The sequence below is a fragment of the Delphinus delphis genome, chromosome 9 (assembly GCF_949987515.2).
Source record: "Delphinus delphis chromosome 9, mDelDel1.2, whole genome shotgun sequence".
Lineage (NCBI taxonomy): Eukaryota > Metazoa > Chordata > Mammalia > Artiodactyla > Delphinidae > Delphinus > Delphinus delphis.
In genome coordinates, this window is record NC_082691.1 from 5,989,480 (window position 1) to 6,001,644 (window position 12,165).

The window sequence follows — 12,165 nt, forward strand, 5'->3', positions numbered from 1 at the left end:
ACATTTTTATTTCTTAAGTTTTTGGTCAACATGCTGATACTGAAAGTTTGAGTTCTATTAAAAGCACTTGTGCATATTACTCTTGTCAATTAATCCTCTTTTTCTTTAAAATGGAAGGTGGGATTAACATATACACACTACTATGTATAAAATGGATAAGAACAAAGATATAATGTATAGCACAGGGAACTCTACTCAATATTTTGTAATAACCTATAAGGGGAAATAATCTAAAAAGAAAGATAACTAAAGAGAAAGACACTCAATTGATACTTGCACTTGCTGACCAGGTGTTCAGGTGGGATGGATGAACAAGGACTCTGGTTTGCAAACTGGAGCCCAAGTGCAGACACTGTATGGGAGGGTCAGGCATTTTTTGGTCTCTTGTTTTACACAGGTATCTTTTTCAGCCATATTCAGCCCCAGTGGTAATCATTTCCTCTAACCCATCTATGTCTACTTTTGTTTTCAACAAAGCTCATGTTTTCCTGATCTAAACGTGAATTTCTTGATTCACATTTCTTTACCTGTATAAAATAACCTCCCACTTCTCACCTGTGAAATTCTACACACTCCCCAGGTTGCTATTAAAATCACACTTGTTCATTATGCTCTCCTAACTGCTTCCACTTCTCACTTTAATGAGGACTTTTCTTTCATTTCAGTTTTATTTTTTGTTACCTTACCTTACTTTGTGGGTTAGATCCAGAAAATCCAGGTTAGAATTATACACACAGTAGACTGTCTATTTTTAAAAAAAAAAAAAAACAGCTTGATTTGTGTCTTTAAAAATGCATTTGATCAAGCTAAACCTGATGGGGAGAAACAAATTTAGTAACATTCTCCATAATTTTGTAAGGGAAATTTCATGGTATAGAGACCCCTGGCATACTCTGCTTAGATATGGATAATTATAATTAATTGGCATTGAGAAGGCAACATTAAAATATGAAAGTTTTAATTTATAAATTTAAAATATTAAAAATAATTCATCAAATTAACCTATTGAACATTCTAACATTTCATGACTGTATAATGTAATTACTGATGTTCATATATAACAGAAGTTAGAAAATTGTCTAAATGAATTTTCAGAATATTTAAGAAACAAAGATAATTCACTCCATGCATAAAATTATCTCTATTTTTATTGAACAACAATTTCTGGTCTGCACCCTTTTTCCCTTCCTCTTATATTAAACCTTTGTAAGAGGGATAAGAGAATATGGAGAAAAGTAGGGTGTGAGAGCTTAGAAATATTGCTATTGATATTTATTCATTTGACTTTAGATCATTTGGTTTGCCCATCTTTTCTCTTTTTTTTTTTTCTTTTATTCATGACTTTTCTCTCAACACTAATGAATTCTCTGCTTCACTATTGGATTATCTGTGATGAAAGCCATCTGGTAAGATGTCATTTATTTAAAATGAAATCCTGGGCGTCATCTTTTCCATAGGGAGTTGATCACATGAGATAAGCTGTTCATAGGTTAAATGAAAAAATCATAGAATTGTTCTATTTACAGCACCCACATTTTCTCTTCCTTGCAGCTGCCATCTAGGCTTTAACACTTAATAATTCCTCATGGAGAACAAGTTCATTTCTCAAAACTGCAGAAGCCCAGTCTTATGATTAATAACAAGCTTCCATGTTATAATGACATGGCCATTTAACATGCTTAGGTACTAGATGGATTTACATCTCTAGAAAGTTAAAGAAATTATATCTTACTCTCTTTTGCTCTTGGAAATGACATGAATGGGTGGGGAAGGGCTACTGAAGCCAGGTTAACTCTTATTTTAATTTCAAATAATATCTTTATAAAGGATTATATAGTTTTAATTATAAGTTAAATATTTTAAATTTTGTTCTTAATTATTTTAAAGTAAAAATGTTAATCACATATTAAATTTCATATAATAAATATACACTTCTAAAAAGTAAAATTACACTACTGTCTTCTAACCAAAAACATTCTTGTGCTGTCCCCTTCCTATTCAGCTCTAATTCCTGCTTCCCAGAGTCAATCTTTTTCAGATATTTTAACTATATTTTTGCTATGTATGCATGCCCAATGTTTCCATATAACTCCTGTAGAGGTACTATTTTCTTTTTTAGTTTTATGTAGGTCCTGCAGTCTTCCTAATTTGAAAGCTAAAGTTCTAGTTCTTTTATACACATACCCCCTCCAAGATAAACACACACACACTTTTTTCTTCTATTCCCATAGAATTATATGATACTTCTGTTGTTAAGTCAGTGGTTATATGATGACCATCTTAATTTTTTTTCTAGCTATGCCAAATAATATAACATAATTACAGTTCCTTTTGCCTATTTTTAACTCTTCCTCTCTGGAAGATATTAGGATTAAAAAAAAATCTGGTGTTCTAGAATTTCATAATATTATTCCATAATATGAGAGATGTTTGTTTGTTTTGTTTTTCATTAAAATTGTTAAAAGTTATGTTAATCATAGCAACCATTCTCAGGCTGTCCTGTCAGGCACATTTATTTGAGAAATCCTCACCACTTACTCCTTCAACCTCATGGGGTTTCAGCACCTCCCAGTGTGTGGACAGCTCCCTGAAATCAAGTTCTCCAGTGTGCAGCTTGAATTACAAGATGAATTTTGTCATCTTCCTTGCTTCTCTTTACATCTTATGCCCTTACCTGATGAAATCTCATCCCTTTGTGTTGTATCTGTTTGTGAGCAGCTGAATTTTGCAAGATTCACAAATATCTAATGGCTACTCCACACAGCCCAGCAATCCTGTTTTGTTTTTTGAAAATGGTTTCTTGTCTCCTCTCCTGAAATCTCTTGATAATGTCCTTTTCTTATTATTTGCACTGAACTTAGTGCATCCTGTCAATCTTTACACTTTCATCTTTCAGTTCTGATCAATTTTTCTCTATTATTTGACAACTTCCCTCATGCTCTTTTCTTTTTTCTCTTCTTCCAGCATTCCTGATATTTAGATATTTAATCTCCTAAATCAAGTTCATACCTTTCTTCTTCAATTTGCTCTCTTTTATTTTTTAATCCCAGGCAATTTCCTTAACTTTAATTTTTTTCTACTGAATTTTGAATTCCTGCCATCATACTTTTAATTCCAAAACTCTGTTTTTATGTTTTATAGGTTTTACTTTATATTTTATTTTAATAGCGTCTTGTTTCATGAATGAAATATATTATCTCGATGGTTTGAGCACCGTATTTTTCTTTTAACTTTTGTAATCTTCTTTTCCTTTTGTGTTTCCTCTGGGAGCTTTTTGTTTTCATTGTTTGATTTGGTCCCTGTCTTTATAGTAGAAGTGCTTTCCTACTGTCTGGTGATCACAGCCTGCTCTCTGACATTGTGGGAAAAAATTGCTAAGACACACACTGGCTGTGTGTATGTGTGTGATTGGCTTGGTCAAACATTGGTCCTCATGTTAGAGAATTGGCAAAGCCAAAGTTGTTTTTTGGAGAAGACTCAAAATTATATGTAATTTTAAGTATTTTCTTTTGTAACAAGTTATTAACACAGAATGGAATCTTACATGATATATCTTAAGACTGTAGTTCTTACTTCTATCATACCAGAAGACAAATGGGAAGAGGGCTGGAGCCATCACCATTTAATACTCAGAACTTCACCTTTGTTAACTATCTTATTTGTGCTTGGTGTGCCCAAGCCCAGACCTCTCTATTTCACATTCCCAAGAAAGCCATGTACCCTTTTCTCATCAGTGTGGAGGAATGAACAATATCTGGCTGCTTATGACTTGGGAATTAACCTAATATACTCTCCTACAGATAGTCTTCCTTTTTCAAGGGAGAGTCAGCAAACCTCACTTTCTCAGGTATCTGGTGTCTCCAGTTCTGAAGTTTTGCTGATGTTCTGCAAAAATGCTTTCCACAACCTTTGCCCACCACAGGCAATTAGGGTTCTCTTTCTTCTAGTTTCCTGAGACAATCACTATTATCCATCTACTTCTCAATGCCCACACTGTGTTGATATCTTGGGGGCTGTAATCTTCTTCACAAGAATGTACTTTCCTTGAGGACTAAACACTTATTTCTTTCTGTGAAGTTCTGAGAGAAAGCAGATACAAACATATGAGTTCAAGCTACTGTTCAATCACAGGCATAAATATCCACATACCTCATCATTTTATTTATAAAGTAAAAATGGCCCTGGGCCCGCAACCAGCATCAGATTAGCCCAGGAATTTTCAGTGGCCCCAATTGTGAAAATTAGAACAAGAAACTCTAATACAGAGAACAAAATAGGCTTTCATAATATAACAAGGAAGAACAAATCTGACTCCCTACTGCATCTGTTCCTTTTCCTGTGCTTAGTCATGCTGATTCTGCACCTTTCATAAAAGAATATTGCCTATAGCCTGAAATATGCAGGGTAGCCTATTCTCAAGGCTCTGTCCTTTAAGAGTGTAGCACTTTTCCATTGATATAGAAATAAAAACTTGCAGAACAGAAAATAACATTTGTCTTGTCTTGTTGGAGAATAAAGTGAAAAACTAGAATTAAGGATTGCAACAAGTGCTAAAGACATTGTAACATAGCTTTCTGTCTATATTCAGTGCAAGGCACAGGGATGAATGAAGACAGAGTGCAAACACAGTAAGCAGGAGCATAAATCTGTCCCTTAACCTGCCTGTAAATCTGAGGGGTGTGAGGTCTTCCAAAAGGAAGCCCAACCTTTGAGTCACATAAACTACATTCAAAGAGAGACAAATGCAATTTCTATCGGTAATAACAGAATTATCAAAGAGCTATAGAAAATCTGCAAAGGAAAAAAAAAATATTGATTTTTAAAATTTGAAATAAAAGATAGTATTCAATGGTGTGTCATTGCAAACATTTGCTTATAGAACCTACTATGAAGGAATTGGTTTGATTTCCATTTTTGACTTGGTGAGTAATGTTGCTATGAACTTCATTAATATGCCTCTTGCTATGCAAGCATTTCTGTTGGATATATAACTAAGATATAAGATATATAACTAACAAATTTCTGACACTTCAGGTAAATTTATGTTTAACTTTAGAATATAAACTAGTTTTCCAGTTAATGCTTCCACCAACAGTGCATGAAGTTGCTCTGTATTATCACCAGCATTCAGTATTGTCACGCTTTAATTTCGGATATTCTGAAGGGTTAGTAGTGGCATTTCAATGTAATTTTTTATTTTAGTTTGCATCCCCTGTTTATTAATGAGATTGAGTGCCTTTTTGTACATTAATCAGCCTTTTGGATACTTTCTCTCGTGAATCATCTGTTCAAGTCTCTTGCCATTTTTTTTTCTCTTGGACCTCCTGACATTTTCTTCTAGAATATTAGGAGCTAATTTTACATTCTGGTTATGAAGCTTCCATTGGTTATATATGATGCAAACACTTTTACCACTTTGAGTTTTAATTTTTAACTCTTTCACTTTTTTAGTAAATTTTTAAATGGATAATTAATTTTAATAGACCAATTTATCCATCTTTTATTTTTCATGGTTAGTACTTTTGGGGACTCAAGAAAACTTTCCCTACTCCAAGGTAACAAACAATGCTGCATTTTCCAAAAACTTTATTATTTTGCTTTTTATTTTAAAATCTTGAATGCACCTACAATTTAATTTTTAAATATGAAATGAAGGAAGGGTTAAAATTAATTTTGTTCCTGTGGCTATCCAATTGATCCCAAATCATTTATTGAGAAGACTGTCTATTTCTCTCTGCTCTGCAGTGCTATATTTTCACTTATCAGGTATCTACATAGGTGTGAATCTATTTCTGGGTTCTGTATCTCTTAAATTTTTCAGTTTATCCACATTTAGTCAATAGTAAATACTGAGCTTTCTAAGTCTTGATACTCAATATGAAGAAGCCAATCATTGAGTATGTGTACATAAAATATAGGAAAAATATTACATAACTGTGTTAGTTAATTCAAAATGTTATTATTTTTCTGTATTTTGTGATATTTGTATTGTCAACTTTTAAAAGGATATTGAGCTATTATTCAAAATATACATTTATTTTTCTACATAATAATTTTTTTCTATCCTGCATGTGTATTTTGTCCTCAAAATGTATTAGGTTGATTATTGAAGTATAGTTGTAATTTTCTCTCAGAATTTTAAAACTGTTGGCTTTGTCTGACACCTCTTTTATCTGAATTTCTGAGAAAGTAAACTATATAACCATGTTCCATCCCCTCCACATCCAGCTTCTTTTAGGATTTTATCTTTTACATCACCATAATAGATTTTTAATTTCAGAAATATTTTTCTGAATGTGGGCCAGTTTTATTAATCAAGCTAGACAAACCATAGGCTTTTTCAAACTTAAACTCAGGAAAACATTATTCTGTCATTTACTTGGTTATCTCTCACTTTCTCCTCTCTTTTCTGCTTGTACAATCATCAATGGCCCTGAGATACCACTGATTTTGTCTCCATGGATTTAAACTTTCTTCTTTTATTTTTGATAAACCTATTTTTCAAATCTCAGTTATTGGAGATTTCCTTGACTTTTATTGTTACTGAACCAAACTTGAGTTGGTTCGCCTGTACACAGAAAAGCCAATCTACTGACACTGGGTTGTGGTGAAGGGAAGCACAGTGTTTACTGCAGGTACCAAGCAGAACAGGCAGCTCAGGCTCAAAAGACCCAAATTCCCTGACAGCTTTCAGGGGAGGGTTTTTAAAGGCAGTGTGAGCCAGGGAGCTGCAGGATGCAGGATCGACTTGTGCAGAATTCTTGGATTGGTTGGCGTCAAGGTGTGGTTTCAAGCAACATCAGCCTTCTGGTTTCAACCAGCCTAGAGTCTATGTTCTTGAAGTCAGTAGTTTTCATCTGCTGAGGGTGTGCTTCCTGTAAAAACAACTTAGGGCTGTGTGTCAGACCTTTACATCTTTCAGAGAACTGGAAGTTCAGTGATTCTGCTATGTGGCAGATTTATAGTCTAAATTATTACCCGTTTCCTGGCCCAATAGCTATTTTTCATTTCTACGTCTTCACATTATCTAATCGTTAACTCTTGAGCCAGCCTGTAGAGACTCAGGCGAGGCCTGGGAGACTAAATCAAAAGCCCTTTACTTCAAAGGAAAGGGGCACAGGGGCTTGTATACAGTTTCATTATTATCAAAATACCTATCACTGGCTTGGCTTTCAGTCTCATGTAATCAGTAAGTTTAACCTTTGCTTCTTCCTTTATTTTATATATGTACTCAACCATCATGAACACTGTACGGAAGCAGAATCCCTGGCTTCTACCCACTGGAGACCAATAGGAAAAATGTACCCTGATGTTGCCAAATGTTTCCTGGGGGATTGGTGAGGGGAAGCAAAACCACATGGTTGGGAGCCACGTTCATAGATAGCTTAGAAACTGAGGATTTTTTGGATACTAATCAAAATAAGTTTAAACTCCCTTAGAAACTTTAATTATCTTTGCTTCCTCTAGAGTCTATTGGCCCATTTCTTGAGGGTCTTGGCTTCTTCATACACCTCATGCTCCTTGACTGTTGATTCATATTTATCAATGAAGTACTGAGTGGATTCCTTGAGGGAGCCGTTCAGGTCACTTTCACAATGGGATGCCTTGTTTCCCAACAACACTGTTTCCCTTAGAGCAAAGGGGGACAAATCTTGATTCATCCCTCTTGAGTAGGGTGGCCCTTCTTTGATGGCTTTTACCCTTTTGTGTCTGATGGAAGGACAGAACCACCTGGAGTTGGGTCTGGTTCTTATCGCTTGCCTGGTTCTCAGCTACATCACTCTTCTCTCCCCTGGACTGGCCACTCCCCTTCGATGTGCACAGATTCAGCTGGAGGGAATCCAGACACTGGGAAGAGCCAGTGGAGGAGGAGGAGGAGACAGTGTGATTGGCTCAGCCACTTGATGGGTGAAGAGACTGGCCCTTTCCTGTCTGTGCATCTGTTTCTTGTGAGCTTTGAGCTCTCACTTTAGGATTTAGGTCCCTTTTTTTTTTCTGCCTCTTTTTCTTCTTCAGTCCAATTCTTTGTCTTATATTTGTGAAGATTTCCTCAAAGGTTCTGATGGTCTGCAAGCACCTTTGCTCATATGCTATTCTATTCACAGTTCTTATGCTTGTGTATGCGTTTATAACCAAGAGGTAAGGTCAATAGATTGTTTACAGTATGTTTATTTAAAAAAAGAGATAAACCCAACCAAAAGCTGTGACCAAACACGAAGAGCTCAGTGTGGTATGGGGCCCAGCATTGCTGCTCCGTACACATACAATTTCCCCTTCCCTGTGATGACACAGAAGGGAAAGCTGAGACCCCAGAAAGGTCAAGGAAGTTTGCAGGGCTAACATGACCAATAACTGGCAGAAGGGGCTTTGAAGGCTTAAGAATACCATTCCAAAGCTATGCTCAATGGCACAGTGCCATGTAGAGTTGGCTACTGCTGTACTAGAAAAATCTGTATTACTTAGTATTCAAGATAACCAGGGAGCCACTGCAATCTTAGCCAGAATGACTACTTATCTCACCCAGATCCAATTATTTCCAAAAGAAATGCAAGAAGTAAGATATATCTCTCATCACTCAGCTTTTGTTTGCATCCTTTCCCACTAAACAGCTTTAGACTGACAAGTCACAGCTCGGGAGCTCTATCCCATCCCTTGCACACTTTATTTAGAAGGTGATTTGCATATATGATTTACATAAATCTGCATAATTGCATTCCTTTGAGGGTCCAGAAATGGATTTCTTTAATCAGGAAACAGCTCTCAGGATCTCTTTGTTCATGGTACCATGTATAATTTTACCCTCTGTGAAATCAATTTTTAAAAGAAAAACACAAAATTATTTTGGTAATTTTAAGTAATGAACTGAAACATAACCTTCTTCATGCTGGGGCCAAGGGTGTTCTAGGGAGACCAGGATCATGTACTACTTAGAAAAATCTGCCTGTCTGCCTTCCCCTTTTCTCTTTCCATTGTAAATATCCATTATCCACAAGTGGATTTAGGTCTACTTGGTCCAGACTACAGAGTTCCATCTTAACTCTGGAGAAATTATGTCTTCTATGTGAAATAACTTGAGTGACTCAGCATTGAGTCAATCCAGCCATTCTGACTCAGCAAGAGGGGCCCTGCCCTGAGTTCTGTGCCTTAAATGTTCCTGCTTATCATAAACATTCCCAAAATAAGTTCACTAAAGCTCACTTGTGTGTCCTTCACTGAGCCCAGTCCCAGGCACTGGCTCAGGAAAACTATCCATCTGGGTGATCTGTCTTCCAACAGTGTCACAGCTGCAGGGAGAGGCTTCTCCAAGGCTCCAGCCATGCTTCTTTGAAATACAAGGTGATATTGTTTGTGTGTGTATATAGATATATATACCACATCTTCTTTATTCATCTGTTGATGGGCATTTAAGTTGCTTCCATGTCTTGGCTATTGTGAATAGTGCTTCAATGAATATTGGGGTGTATGTATCTTTTCCAGTTATAGTTTTTCTCTAGATATACTCAGCCATAGAAAAGAATGAAATAATGCCATTTGCAGCAACATGGATGAACCTAGAGATTATCATACTAAGTGAAGTAAGCCAGACAGCATAAGACACATATCATATGATATCATTTCTATGTGGAATCTTAAAAATGATACACATGAACTTATATACAAAACACAAATAAACCCACAGACATAGAAAACAAGCTTATGGTTACCAAAGGGGGAAGGGGTACATATACATACTACTATATATAAAATAATCAACAAGGACCTACTGTGTAGCACAAAGAACTATACTCAATATTCTGTGATACCCTAAAAGAATCTGAAAGACTATATATATATATATATATATGAATCCCTGTGTTATACACCTGAAACTAACAAGACACTGTAAATCAACTATGCTTCAATTAGAAAAATAAATAAATACAAGTTGATACATCCAAAGGCCCTGAGGCTGCTGATGTGGAAGGAGGACACCCACTCTAAAGGAGGGGAGCTTATGAGCCAGGGAAGAACCCAGAGAAAAGGCTGGTTAGTGACCTTGCCCATGTTCTGCCCACAAAGATGCTGACCACTGACCACTGATCGCAGATCCCTGCAAAACTCAGCTTCCTTTCCCAGACCATGTAGGGTCTATTTTCTGCTGCTTCTCCTGTTCCAATTTGGAGTTCTGAAGGTGGGTGGCAACACAGTGTGGAGCCACACTATTGCTCAGGGTTGCAGAGGGATGTCTCTGAGGTGAAATCATTACATCATCACATTTTCTGCCATCTCCCATTTATGTGTGAGGTTAGAGGTCACGTGCATGAACCGCAAAACTGATTCTCCTCATTGACACCTAGACGGATGCAAAAGTTTTATTCTTACAAAAACAGTTCTGATATTCAATTTTTTTAAATAGCCATTTCTTTTTGTTTTGTTTTGTTCATTTGTTTGTTTTGGCTGTTCTGTGCAGCCTGTGGGGATCTTAGTTCACCAACCAGGTATAGAGCCCAGGCCCTCAGCAGCGAAATCACAGAGTCTTAACCACTGGACCACCAGGGAGTTCCCTAATGTTTGATTGTTTTTAAAACCTAAATAAATAGCAGCTTTATTTAAATATTTTGAATTACAATTCATACATTGATCATTTATATTTGCCTTTTAATTTTTAAGGTAAAATGTGAGGTATAATTGACATACAGTAACTGCACATATTCAAGGTGTACAATTTGAAAGGTTTTCATATATATATATGTTCATGAACCCGTCACCATCATCAAGAACATCATATTGATCCCCTTGAAAAAGTTTTCTTGTGTAAAATATATTCCCCTTGCCCAGTGCCTTAGGAACCATGAAGTTTCTCCAATCTTGTTGCTGGAAAACCATACCCTTCTTGGATTATTTTGTGAGCACCTTTCATCCTCTTGGATGAGTCTTGCCTGGGCCTCAGGTAGTTTTCTCACATTGCAGCTGAATAGGAGAGAGCAATCCTCTGTGAATTGTTGGCTCACTCTCTGTGAAACTCCCCTCTCCCCATCAGGGTAGCATGAGAATTTGGCCTGGTTCTCAGGCCCCTTTTTACCCACCCAGACCCACACCCTCTCACTGTGCAACCCAGTTTCTCCTGGGGGTGAGCTGAGTGGTGCCAGGCTGCTGAGGTCAGTGTTCCTCTCCCAGAAATCACAGTCTGGTCCTGTCTGATGTCCAATGTCTTTAAAACCTGTTTTAAATGTATTTTGTCTTTTTGCTTCAGGTACTCCATCTTAGCCAGAAACAATCCACATTTTAATTTTAGTAGATAATTTTGAATATTTTAGAAGATCTATAACTTGGGAAATGTGAAAAGATTTTTAAATGGTTTATTTTTTCCATTTGATTTTACTCTTATGGAGTTATATTCTGTCTTTTCACTTTAAATACAATTACATTTAGATGTTAAATTCTTTAAATCATTACAGACAGTATCACAGAAATTATATGAACATTTTGATTCTAATTACAACAGTGGTGAATTTGTTGATATGAAGACAAGAAAATAAATCTTGTGGAGGAAAGATAAAATAATATGATTTATGAATGTTCTTAATTTAATTATCACTCATTCAATCATTGTCAGTTCAAGATCCAGGACTTGGCTACAATCTAGTCATCCTTTTATATTTTACCCATTTTCAATCATAAAGAACCGTAGAGTTAATAGACATTATTTAGTTTTGTCACTAAGAACCTATTTCCGATGAGCAGAATGATAGAGCAAATTTTGTTTATCAGTGTGCTAGCATGATTTATATTGACGTGAACTAGTTAGACATACATGATATAGACTTCCATCTGTGTCCCACTGTGCCCAGGCACAAAAGTGAGAGGCGGTATTGTCCCTGACCTTGTTCACCTGCTGCCCAGCTCAGCTCACTTTATTGCTTCTGGCATGGATCCTGAACCATGGATGGCTCTCGCTCTGAATATGGGGTTACCTTGTTTATACAGTTCTCAAAGGACTTCATTCTTACCTGAGGCCAAGTCTCACGGTTTCTGTTCTTACTGAAGGTGATAAAAAGGAATGTTCACATGTTGAGGTATGGGGAAGCCATTCTGGCTTATCCATGAACTCATGGATAAGCATGAATTTTATGCTAACTAGAACAGCCTGTTGGTGGCCTAGCAAACACACATTGTACATCTGCT